Below are 12,422 nucleotides of genomic sequence, written 5' to 3'. Positions count from 1 at the left end.
TTCTTTTTTAATTATTTTCAGCTTATTTACAATGTATACATATAGCTGGGAAGGAAAAAGAAGATGGAAGGTCAACAGAAAACAGAAGTTGTCCTCTCCTACCTCTACTAGCCCACTGCTTTGGCTCAAAATTTGTAAGAAATTCAAAGGGAAGTTATTTGGAGGGTGGTGTTTTGTGGTGATTTTTTTTTTTTTAAATACATGCCTAGCAAAATCAGTTCATTAACCTCTACTGTTCTTAAGGTGTGTTGTAAATTTCTCATTGCAGTCACTAAGAAGTTTTTGCCTTCCTTTTTGTACTTCAGATCTCTACTTGGGGAAAAGGAGATGGAGGAGAAGGAGTTGCGAGGAGGACAGAAGACTAATTTCTAGAAAGAACACACACAGTAACTGATGTAACAACTGAAGATGCAAGGAACAAGAAAAAAAATTAAGAAAACTCTACTCCAGTCCTGGTTTAGGTTGGGATTTTTTCTTCCCCCACTCAAATTCCATGAAGAATGGAGGGATGTCTGATTTCTTGTTTATTCTTTTAAACACGAGGAGAAATTTCACATTGAGTACCAAACTGTTTTTCCCCTTCTAGCAATCCACTTTATCTTGGAAAGAACTGGCTTGCAGGAACGATGTGTTAGTGAGGCAGAAGTGCCTTAAGAGTTTTGGGAAGACATCCAGAGTACAAAAGCAGATGATCTGGGTAGCGCTGCAAGACTGCAGGCATGAAATGCAAAACTAGAGGTACCTCTGACTGTCACTGGAAGTGCTATTGCACTTCTAATGGGGAGAACTTCAGGTATATGCATATCCTCTGGTTGTACAAACTGTTAGTTTGAATTTCATCTATCTATCAGAGACTTTCGGCGGTAAGGGGGGTGGGGGTGATGTCAGAAAAGCAGCCAATGCCTCAACCACAAAACAGTGACATTCAAGGGCGGCTACGACCTTCCATTTCCAGAGCAGAAAGCAGTGCTATTGACTCAATCTGCCAGCAGGGGGAAATGCCAAACAAGTGAAAAAAAGTTAAGAGCAATACACTGAAGATGAGGAATAAAATCAAACAAAACAAACCAATCACACACACACACCCCCCATCCTCAGAAGATAAGGGGAAAAATTCTCCTCCTGGAAAGGGGAGGCGGGATAAAGGGAGTATATACAATTCAAAGTAACGGAGTATTTTGCACATTCTTCCAGGCTTTAGAGAGGAAACAGTGAAAGTGCTAGTTCAAAATACAAGCACTTAAGAACAGCACCAGCAAGCAAAAACAAGCTTTCGGATTCAGTGTTAGCACAGAGTGACTTCAAATCTATTAAAGTTCTCTTAAATCTACCATCTCAACAGAGCAAAGTTTTGTTATTACACAACTGAGAACACCGAGGTGAAAGAATACAAATTTTTAAAGGACTATCCAACATGAATATCTCAACTAATTTATTTAAAGTGAATACATATATTCCAGAAAATCATTCTGCATGACAGAAGACTTCCGATGACATTTACACAGAATCCCAAGAGTCTGGACTTTTTTTTTGCTGAAAAGATTTCAGAGCAGCAGGGGTCCCATTAAACACTCTGTTTTTCCTTCTACCTTATAAATACTATCTGTACACTATTTCCATGCTTACAAAGTATAGTGAAAACTACTTAAAGGAAGCATCAGTTAAGGGAATAAAACCGTGTAAAAGATATTTTGATGAAGGGTAACTTGCAATCAACAGATGGGAAAAAGACTCAATTACACAATGCATTATAAAATTAAGAAACAGAAACCCAAAATACAAAAATCTGTTGATCAAAGAAATTTAAAATGCATTTACAATAAAAAAAATAATAAAAAAAAGAGACAGAAGTGTCCTGCAATGACAAGGACTTTTCGTTTAAAGCATCACAGGCTAAGAATCACAGGAAACAACGGGGAGATTTTCGGTGACAGATGTATGGAGATTAGCTACACAAGCTTCTACCGATGTTAACCTTCCCACAGATATCAGACAGAAGCTAGGTACACATGTAATAAGAAGCAAGCATTTAAAAATGCAGATGAACTGTGATTATATGGTAGGGCACCTTATAACAATGTGCAATCTTTTATATAGTTGCGTATGTATAAAGCCCTTTCAAAATCAGATGCTGTACTTCCAGTAAAGCTCTTCTCTCAGTGTGTCCATGAAACCTGCTAACTGAATCACGGTTCTGCAAGCACGCACAAGGAAAGATTAGACTAACAGTATATCAAGAGGTTTAAGTAAATCCCAATTCTGCTCAGAGTTTACAGGTCTACCTCCTGATTCTCTGCTTCCATTAATTTATCCTGCAGCTGGAACACTCCCACAGGCAGCTAATCTATCTGACCACGGCTCTCTCCTTTGTGTCCTCCTCCAGCTGCGCAGTCCTACCCCCCCAGCAGTCCCCACTCTTCCTGGGGGGAACAGTGGGTGAGGGGGTGTCAGTCACACTGCTGAAAGTTGAAGTGAATCACAAATAGGTCTGTGGAGCACCAAGCACAGGCTTAAGCAGCAGAAGCAGTGGGCCAGCAGCTGAAGGGAGCCCTCCTTCCTTCCTTCCTTCCTTCAGCAGCCTCCAGGTTCCAAATGCTATAGCGGGCGAGCGGCTGAGCACTTTGCTGCTTTTCAACTAAAGCAACCAGCATGGAATCATCTTTCACTTTCCCCACCTGGTGACAAGTTTGGCTCAATGAGTTATGTTTTCAGTGATCCAGTCACGTAGACACATTGTTTTAATTTTGAGACTGGAAGACCTACAGGACAACTGGGGAAAAAAAAAAAAAGAGGCATCCGCATTTGCCAGGCATCTGAATTCTGTATGTTGTGCTTGTTACTCAGGCAGAACAGACATCGCTATTATTTTCTGCTTATCCTCATTATGGCACAAGGGATAACAGTTCTTTACTTGTTTACTGTACTGTCCAGGAACAGACTGTGTAAAGAGGTCAAGGAGAAAAATCATCATTTAAGACTTATATCTTAAACACTAAAATTAAATCAGTCTGTACTGTGGGTCAACTTTCATGCCAGTATACTGGAACAAGTACTGGTCCACACTTCCTGCCTGGCACGGTTCTTACAAGAAACTGGCCTCTTCAATTTAATTCTTTTAACACATGCATTAAAAATAAGCCATTTCATGTATATAAAGTACAGCAGCATAAACCTGAAAATTAGCTGTTAACGTACATTCTTGTATTTTAACTTTTTTTTTTGCCAGGAAGCAAGATACCTCAAAATGAGAAACTATACATAAATTCTTGCCTTTACAACACTACAGATCACTGGCTGTAATATGTCACAGGCTTCCGAATAATTGTCAGAGGACAATATAAAAATTATTTGTTAGTGAACAGATGTTCATATGACAAAACTATCAAAGAACAATTCTTTGTTTCTTAATCTGTCTTCAGATTTTACAAACAAGATGGAGAAGGTAATGCTTCTCACCTGCTAGAAGTGATTTTTTTTCTAGAAAGAATATTAGGAATTTGATTTCACGCAGTTCTGTGCAAAAAAAAAGTCTCAAGACTTCTGTTGATTCTGTTAGGTGCTCTGAACCCTGTAAAAGGTGGCTGGGACCCTCTGCTGCTACCAGAAAGGTATCACATTTTCCTCTCCTCCTGAATAAGTACCACATCTGTTCCAAGTACAGCCTGCTAATTTTTTCTAAAAAACATTCTCATTCTACATTTTAATTTGATTTGCTTTTTAGTCAAACTCATTCTGTTTCACCAGCTATTATTTCATGATGCTATGTTTTCCTTTTGGCATTCCTGCACACAGACACCCACAAAAAAAAAAAAGACCAGCTGAAGGCCCTTTAACAATAAGTACAGTATTCTGTAGTATCGATTAAATCAAGAAAATAAACAGCATTAGGGTTTTCATGAGTTTCCAGGTTTTTGTATACTGGTAAGTTATGATAGAGCACTTAAAGGCATCAACACATTTACAAGCGGTCTAAATAAAAAGGCAGTAAACAGAATTAGGTAAAACATGCTTGTTTCAAACTCTGAACTAAACGGAATATTGAAACCTCCTTTCTCTCCCCCTCCATCCCAAAATAAAAGCGTGAGTGAGAAGGGATTTCATTACATTCTTAGAACTGTTATAAGCAAGTCAAATGCAGCCACTCGCGTTTAGCATGCAGGCTGTACACACTCCCGAGCACGTCACACCACGAAGCCACGCCGGCTGAGCCGCCTGCCTTCCCCAGGCCTCCAACGCAACTGTCACCAGGCCTAAATCAGGTAGGTCTGCGTGCAGCGCTGCTGCAGAGGCGCAGGAGCCCACCCCTGCTCCCCATTTCGCTTCAGATTGAAACTACCAGATCATTCCAGCATCAGCTTTCTCTCCTCCGCTTCCTTTAGCTGTAGTGTATGTATTTAAAAAGACAAGGGAATCACAATTTACTGTGTGAGATTTGGCCCCGATTTTTTTCTTCTTTACCACACCGGCTACCCTGCAGGTTCTGAGCCACTGTCAGCTGTTGCTTTTTGTTCCTTCGACGCAACAGGACTGGGTCTGCCAGGCAGCATCCCCGGCTTCACAGCGCACCTCCACCGGGGAAAACGCCCTCCTCTCACCTGCTCCCTGCGGGGCTCTGTGAACACATTTCCCCACTCTCCTAACAGGTACACAAGTCCAGCACTGGTTCAATAGTCACACATTTCTCTCTCTTTCAACACCAATTCCTTACTCCCCTGTTTATTTTCATACAATGCTATTAAATAAAAGTGCAATTAAGTGGTGGCCCAAGTACCTCAAGTGTTCTCCTAGAGAACATGATTTCTCTGCCAGGTTAATCCCATTCTGACAACTACTTTAAGCCTTTTACTTTATCTAAATCAGCATTTTTCTGCTCTTAGGATTCCCAGTCTACCTTGTAGCTTTGCAACACCCAGATTCTGGAGAAGGAAAAGAAAGAAAAAAAAAAAAAAAAAAAAAAAAAAAAAGAAGTAAAGCGTTGTCTCTATATAGCATGAACTTTCTCATCCAGGCAAGATAGAACAACACTGAGATAAAAACCACATTTCCTAATAGCTTTACTCTGAATGATCTTTTGAGTAAAGTAGTTGATGCAACAGTCTCATGAGACTGACACAAAACTACTGGGGAAACACAACAGGCCAAGCAAAAAGAGGTAACATTCTGGAGGTCAAATGTATATCAGAACACTGCATCAAAAAAAAAAAAACCAAACCCCACCCACAAAAAACCACCACAACCCAAAGACAACCAAACACAAGAAACCACTTTAAGTAACACTTAGAGGTAAGTACAGAAATATATGCTTTACCTGAATACTGGAGACAAAAACTGTTTCACTGTACCTTTTTTTTTTTTTAAAGAAAAAAATCCACACACACACAAAAAAAAAGAATCAACCCCCCAAAAAAACACCATAGCTTGCCCCTTGCAGAGAACGGTCCACAGCAATTAAAAAATAAAAGATTTCCGAGACAATCCAGTGTACATGAAATTATTTTTTTTTAACATATAATTATTTAAATACCGATTTAACTAGCTCATTGCAATGGAAACCCTGACAACACCTGATACATAAAACATTCATGACAGAGTCCTAAAGAACTCACTGTTAGACCAACAAACACAAACAAGATGGACAAGTGAGAACAAGTTTATATAGAGGTTTATATACGCGCCTTGGAAAGACCTGTTTTCTCTTCCCCATTACAGATTTGTTTTCTGATCTCAAAATCTGAGCAGCTGTTTCCCCCCCTCTATTCTGCACAATATACCTGAACTAAAGCACAAGTTTTATTTCAGTCCCTTGTCTTCCAAGAAACATCTGCCCTAAAAGGAGAGAAAAGCAGGACACTACGCTCCACACCCTTTTCAGATCCCTCTGCTGTAAGAAAACATATATCCTTGTACCAGGCAGAAGATATTTAAGTTCCCAAAACAAACACGAACATGTTACAGAACTCTAAACCAAGAGGTATTTAATGCCTTAGAAGTCACTCCTAGAGAATAACAGTCCCTATTGTCATTTTACCCTGTGTTAAATGGCATGTTTTTCAAATCATCTATTGGAAAAACATTAAGAATTTCAATTAATGCAGCCCTTTATTTTCTCAAGTTGCATTAACAAGCACATAATATCTGGGACAGGGGTGGGGGTGGGGGGTGCCGAAGTAGCTTGTATACCATCCTTTCATACGTGCTGCATGTTCCAGACCTGGAAGAAGGCAGAGTGCTAAGCAGTACTTTTACTTTTTTTTCTGAAGAGGACTGGACAGTTGTGTAGCGAACAGGCCAAAGGACCCTGAGACCAGCAGTAGCATGTGTTGCCAATTTCAAAACTCGTTCATTTGAACAGCCCCCCTCAAGTAACTTTAAGAGCATTTCTTGTCTTCCAAATACAAACACAGATCAATAATACCTGGTTTATAACAATGCAAGTATTCATTTCTTGGCTTTATATGTTTTCACAAGTGTCTGAATAAAGTTCACTAATACACAACACAATGGTTTGTCCAGGTAGAGGCAGAGAAGCAAACTTCAGCTGCTTAGGTTACACATGCTGTAAAACCAAAACACATTATTCAGACTTCTCATTCATCAACACCTAAAACTGTCAGTCTTACTTCTACAAAATCTGCATAGAAGTTTTACACAAGCAGTCAAGATAACCGTAATTTTTATGAATTAAACCTTTTGCAGTTATTAAGTTCCTGCTGCAGTCACACAGTATGCTAGAGACTGTTCAAATTCCACAACAGATTAATACTAACCTACTAAAAAAATATTTTTTCCCCAGCTTGTGATGCATCACAAGTATGCACCCACAGGAGAGCACAAGATGCTAAGAGCTTCTGAATATAATGTAAAGTTGTAATTCAAATTACCAAATGCACAAAGAGCAAGGAAGTTGAAAAGGGGTTGATTCCCACAACAGTAATCTAAACCTTCTAGACATCGGAAAATTCGTACAGTACACACCGAGAAAAGCTGAAGTAGAATGCAATTCCTACAGCAGGCAAATTGTTACAGTCTGGATGTCACATCTGCATGTTCATACACAACGCATTAGTCTTTTTGTCCTCTGGGCTAGAAGCCTTCTGGACAGAAGTGTCTGTCACAGCCCTTTTTCCTACCCCTCAGATATGATAAGAAAGAACACATGTACTATTCTGTCAGTCTAATTATTTAATCCCCAATCAATATGTAGAGCAGCAAGAGAAAGGTAAATTCACATGTAGAAGCATAATAATCAAAAGAAGCATTAATTTCTAGCAATATTTATTCTCTGAAAAAGTGTCCGTTTCCACTTGCCTAAAAATTCAACTAGTTAAATCAAACTCTCCCTGCCAAAAAAAAAAAAATCATGAAACTGAGATGTTCTAGTTAATTCTTAAAAGCTTAATCCTAGTTTAACACCTGCCCTTTGCCTGACAATCCAACTGTCTTAAAACTGATCATAATATTCCTCATTGAGATCAATGCTGGGTGAGCGAGAAGTTTTGCCTTTCAAACCTGAGCTTCAAATAAAAATGAAAATTCTACTAAGATGACAAAAAGAGGTAACAGTAGATTCTTGATATTTATTCAAGAAGTAAACTTATGATTGGTCATAACAAAAACATGACAGACTAGGTTAAAAAGGCAAGACAGACTTACACAAACTGGAAGAGAAAAAAACTGAAAAGAGGCAGGGAATGCCACTATCTACCAGAAGTGATACAATTCATGGTACTAAGCTTACCAAGCACTGGCCATTTATAAACTACCATTTAATAAAAAAGTAATCACATCTCTGAGGAACATTCTCTTCTAAGCATTCATAATAGATTGCAATCTCAATGAAATGAAGCTTTTGGACATCCAACTTCAAAGCAAAAGCAAAGGGATACGAATACATACATCTTGAACAGCAAAAGGTTCATACACCACGTTGCATCACAAACAAAAGGAAGGTGAACCCATCTGCACATGTCACACCACCTCAGAGCAAAATCCACGAAAGGACCTTCCCCTACTCAGGAATACATTGAAAGACTGAAAATGAAGAAAAAAGTAAACAGTCACAGAGCAGGGAAGTTACCATAACAAGAATCAGGGTTGAGTCTGTGAACGTACTTTTAACTGATCTGGCAAAAAAGGAGGTTGCAGACATTGATGCTTTCCATTATTCCAGATAGTTAAAATTAAAGCAAACTTCAAAGAGTTCTAGGGGATCTGATAATACTGAATGACTGATTTTCATTCGTCATTTTATTGTCCTGTGTCAACAAGTGCAAAGTAACACACTCGGAGGAAAAAAATAACCCTAGCTATAAATATACAACGATGAGTCTAAACTAGGCATTACTACTTACAAAAAACATTTTGGGATTATTGCAAGCAAACAGTTCAACTCCCAGAAGCAAGAAGTCAGAGAAAATCTCAGAAGGTATTAGAAACAGAACAGAGAACAAACAGGGAACGTTCTGCTGTGATGCACACTGCACATTATTCTGGCTGCTTCACCTCAAAAAGGGGAAAGCTAGAAATGGTACGGAGAGGAATGACAACTAGGCAGCATGTTTAAAACAAATGAAACTATTTTTCTCGCATCAACCCATCACACACACAGAAAATGCAGTTAAACTGCATAGAACTTGCTGCTGTGCAACAGCATGGAAGTCACAGATTAAGACGAGTTCAAAAAGGCAGCAAACAAATTCACCTATAAATAGTTTAGTGTTGCTATTCACAGTGCAATAGCCCAAACGCAGCTTCCATCTCAGGCAGCAGCTAAACAAGTGTCTGTCAGAAATTTACTGTTAATATTTCAGCAGCTGACAGAATTCACCCATTTCCTACGCTGTTCAGTCAGCTGCTGCTGCTGGCCACTGATAAAGGCAAGATGCTGGATTAGATGGACATTTGGTCCAGCACAGTATGTTAGTTCTTATATTTAATCACATTGAGCAGCCATACCAGTATGCGTCTTGGGTTGGTTTGGAGGTTGGTTCTTCTGGTAAATAAACCAGGCTATAATTCAAGCATGTAATGTTAAAGGCAGAAAATGTTAACTTCTGAAGCAGAAATCAAACTGGTTTATGCCTATTGTGTAATATAACGCAACACTGAAATAAACAAAGACATGATCAAATATTCAAGGGTGTGGGCTTGTGGTGCTTTATTTTTTTTCATAACTCATCACACCGCCGAAAAATTCTCCTATAAACCCCTCACTAATCAGGATGTCAACCCAAGGAGATTCAGGCAGTTACTTTCTCCTAACCGAGAAAGACCCAGAAAGTTGGAAAGCAGCACGAAACATAAGCCATGGATGCTTGCTGGAAAAACTGCCAAGACCCGTTTAAGATTGGCAACAATCTGGCTTCCTCCCAGCTGACCAGAGGAAAGATCTCCTGAACCAATGGATTCAGAGGGAACATGTAGACGAATGTCTGACTCCTCTCCAAGAAAACTGAACTTGCCAAAGTCATCAGGTCCTGTCTGACCCTGGCGCAGTACTGGATGCTCTCTTTTTTAATAGAGAAGTCTAGCTGAAGCAGTAATGCCATCGCAGAAAATGCATAACCTCAAGCCGAGGCCCAGAACGAACAAACATCAAACAGAATTCTGCTAGGAAGTACTGCTCATCCTGCTAGAAAGACTGCCTAAACAATTTGGTGAATGTCTGGTTTCTCATCACTGTCAGTTTCCTTCTCTTCTGACAGATGAGCTTTTGAAGATAGCCAAGCTGAAAGCCATGTAGGATAAACAAGCAGGTCTCAATCTGTAAGAAACACAGAAGTTTCATTTTCTAGAGCCCAAATTACAATGGGTCTAGGAAACAAAGCAAGTGTCCAGTATACACCACCATTAAGTACTGCTGTAGGCAGTAAGGTGAAGATGGATGTACCCAAAAGCTTATCATCCTTATCAGGAAGAAGCAAGTATCAAGTATAAAAATGTATAAAAAAAGAGCAGAAGCTTTGTGATCAGTTTTGTGACGATGCAGACATTTCCTCAATAAAATCATTGCTCAGTTACACTGGTAAAGAAGCTGACCACGATCCAGTTTACATGAGACATCTTTTAAGTCACACAAAAAGACAACAAAATAAGAATTTCAGGCTGCACTACATTTTGGTTTTCACTTCATATAAGGCATACTTATAATTTTGTTATTTAAATAACCTTCTGCTTATGGAATCACACAGGTTGGTTTGGGATTCTTTCATTTTGTTTTGGGAGAGGGGCTTGTTACCTAGGCCAGTAATAGCATTGAAATTGGTCCTGCTGAAAGAAAACAGCAATATAATACCCCTGTCATCCTAAAGATCACTTGTGCAAACTACACTGGCAACAAATAGCACTACAAACTAACAATTTAAATTGGCACTCTTATTTGTAGTTGGGAACTTCAGATTTACTAGATGTTTTCTAACTCCACGCTGCCATAGGCTGAATGTTTCAGGTTGAATTTGTTGGTATCTCTGACAGAATCGTACGAAGATTTAATCATAACGTGTGCGCACACTGAGTTTATTCATGCTTCGGTGCTTCTGCTGATCATCTGTGGGGCCACATTTCTCCCCTCCATCCCACCAGTAAAGGCATCACCAATGTGTAATTTGTCTCCAGATACATGACTTGGAAAGTTTTCTTCTGAACTGCCCCATCTCTCACTGTGAGAAAATTCTAAGCAAGGTATAAAAGAGCTCCAAGCAGTACCAAGAAACCTCTCGAGATTCATTCACATTTTTTGCTCGCAATAAAACCCAAATGCTTATCCTCTTGTTCTCCCCCTAAGTTCAAGGGGAGTTTCTGTTCTCCTCCATATCTGCTGATACTTCAACTACTACACAGGAAAGCTCAGTTGATTCCGATGTATTCCAATACAGGTAATGAGTCTGATGAATCCTCTTCTCACACCTTAGGCTGCGTGGAGACGGAGGAAGAACCAGACAATTGTATGGATGTCCTCAGATTTATGCCCATTTGCCCGTAGCTCCAAGCCAATCGCCTCGGTGATGATGCAGGCTGACCTTTCCATTGCAATACAGTTCTCATCTTGGTTTACTTCACATGTCGCTGACACTTGCATACAATGCAGAACTGCTGCTTTGGCAACACAGAGAACAAAACCGGAAAGTCTTCTCTCCATAAAACACAGTGCCAGTCGACACTCTCTCTTTGGATCTCAGACCTTTAATGCCAAGGCAACATACCTCAGAATTATTTTAGAAACATCATTTCATGAAGCAGTGGTGACGTAAGCGGGACCAACTGCACATGAACAGGAGAAGCATGCCAATCGCTGAATTGTTAACTCCAGGAAGTTTCATTACACCCATCCAGATCAAGAGATCACTACAGAAGTCACGCTGTAGAGTATGACACATGGTAGTTACTGAAGTTGCCTTGTATTTGGCCTTGAAGTTGTCTCCACAGTTACAGAGTTGAGATGTCACAACATAAAAATACTTCAGTAAAGAGACAGTACTTAAACTAGCTTACCACCGAAAGTCAATCCAGGCTTACACAGAACCAGCGTCTGAAAACGTGAACAATTCTAATGCAACATTAGAGGGGCATGTGCCAAACTGCCTGAGCTCCACACTCTAAGACACCAGCAGACATCACAAGCAGTGCCATTAAGGGCTGTAACTGGAGATACTCCAGAATGATTGAACATCCCACCAGAGCCCATGCACCTAATGCCATGGATAATCACAGAATCCATCACATGGGAGTTCTATGCATGAGACTCACACCTTTAAGTGAGCTGTTTACAGTAGGCACGTAACAAAAAAGGGAGCCATACCTTTCACGTTTGCATTGGAATATAGTGTCTGTATTAAGCGGCACTAAAAGAGTTAGCGGAAGCAATGCTGGACCCAGCCAGCTGGGACAGATGCAGAAATTTGGGTATTGCTGCCTCTACTGATTTTCTACTTGGAAAAAGCGTTCATCCAAATTAACAGAACAAGATATCTGTCCCCAAACAGTACTCACTTGGGAAGACTGGAGAATTCTGCTCACATCAGCTGTACACAGAATAGTTTTAACAAGTGGTTAAGACTTCAGCACTGATGACACTAGTTACTCTGTGTTACTTCTGCTGTGCATTGAACCAGTCCACACAACCAGCTATGTCAAGTCCTTTACACCAGACTTGGAAAGTACAATACAGAAACAGTGATATTATACTAAGTTACCGGAACATCATTCGCACACTGGTCATAGACAAAGTACATTCTGGAGATGCTTTAATTTGGTAAATGTAAGCACTAACCTTAACTCTGACCCTCTGCATACATTTAGGATGTATGCCCATGTAACAGTATCTGTAAAAATGTAATCAAGCTTACACAGTAATAGGCAATTTCTTGTATTAATTGCAGTACAATGTAAGGGTGCCAGAACAGTGGCCACCAAAAAAAAAAAAA

At 39.8% G+C, this 12,422-nt stretch overlaps 1 protein-coding gene across 4 annotated transcripts in view; it reads right to left on the bottom strand.

Moving 5' to 3' along the window:
• PHF21A (PHD finger protein 21A) overlaps positions 1-12,422 on the bottom strand; it is a 132,387-nt gene that overhangs the window by 106,662 nt on the left and 13,303 nt on the right. The gene's annotated exons all lie outside the window — the stretch shown is intronic.

The sequence above is a fragment of the Falco rusticolus genome, chromosome 7, assembly GCF_015220075.1.
Source record: "Falco rusticolus isolate bFalRus1 chromosome 7, bFalRus1.pri, whole genome shotgun sequence".
NCBI classification, from domain to species: domain Eukaryota; kingdom Metazoa; phylum Chordata; class Aves; order Falconiformes; family Falconidae; genus Falco; species Falco rusticolus.
The sequence above is the reverse complement of the archived record's forward strand: the minus strand, read 5'-3'. Positions and strand labels throughout refer to the sequence as shown.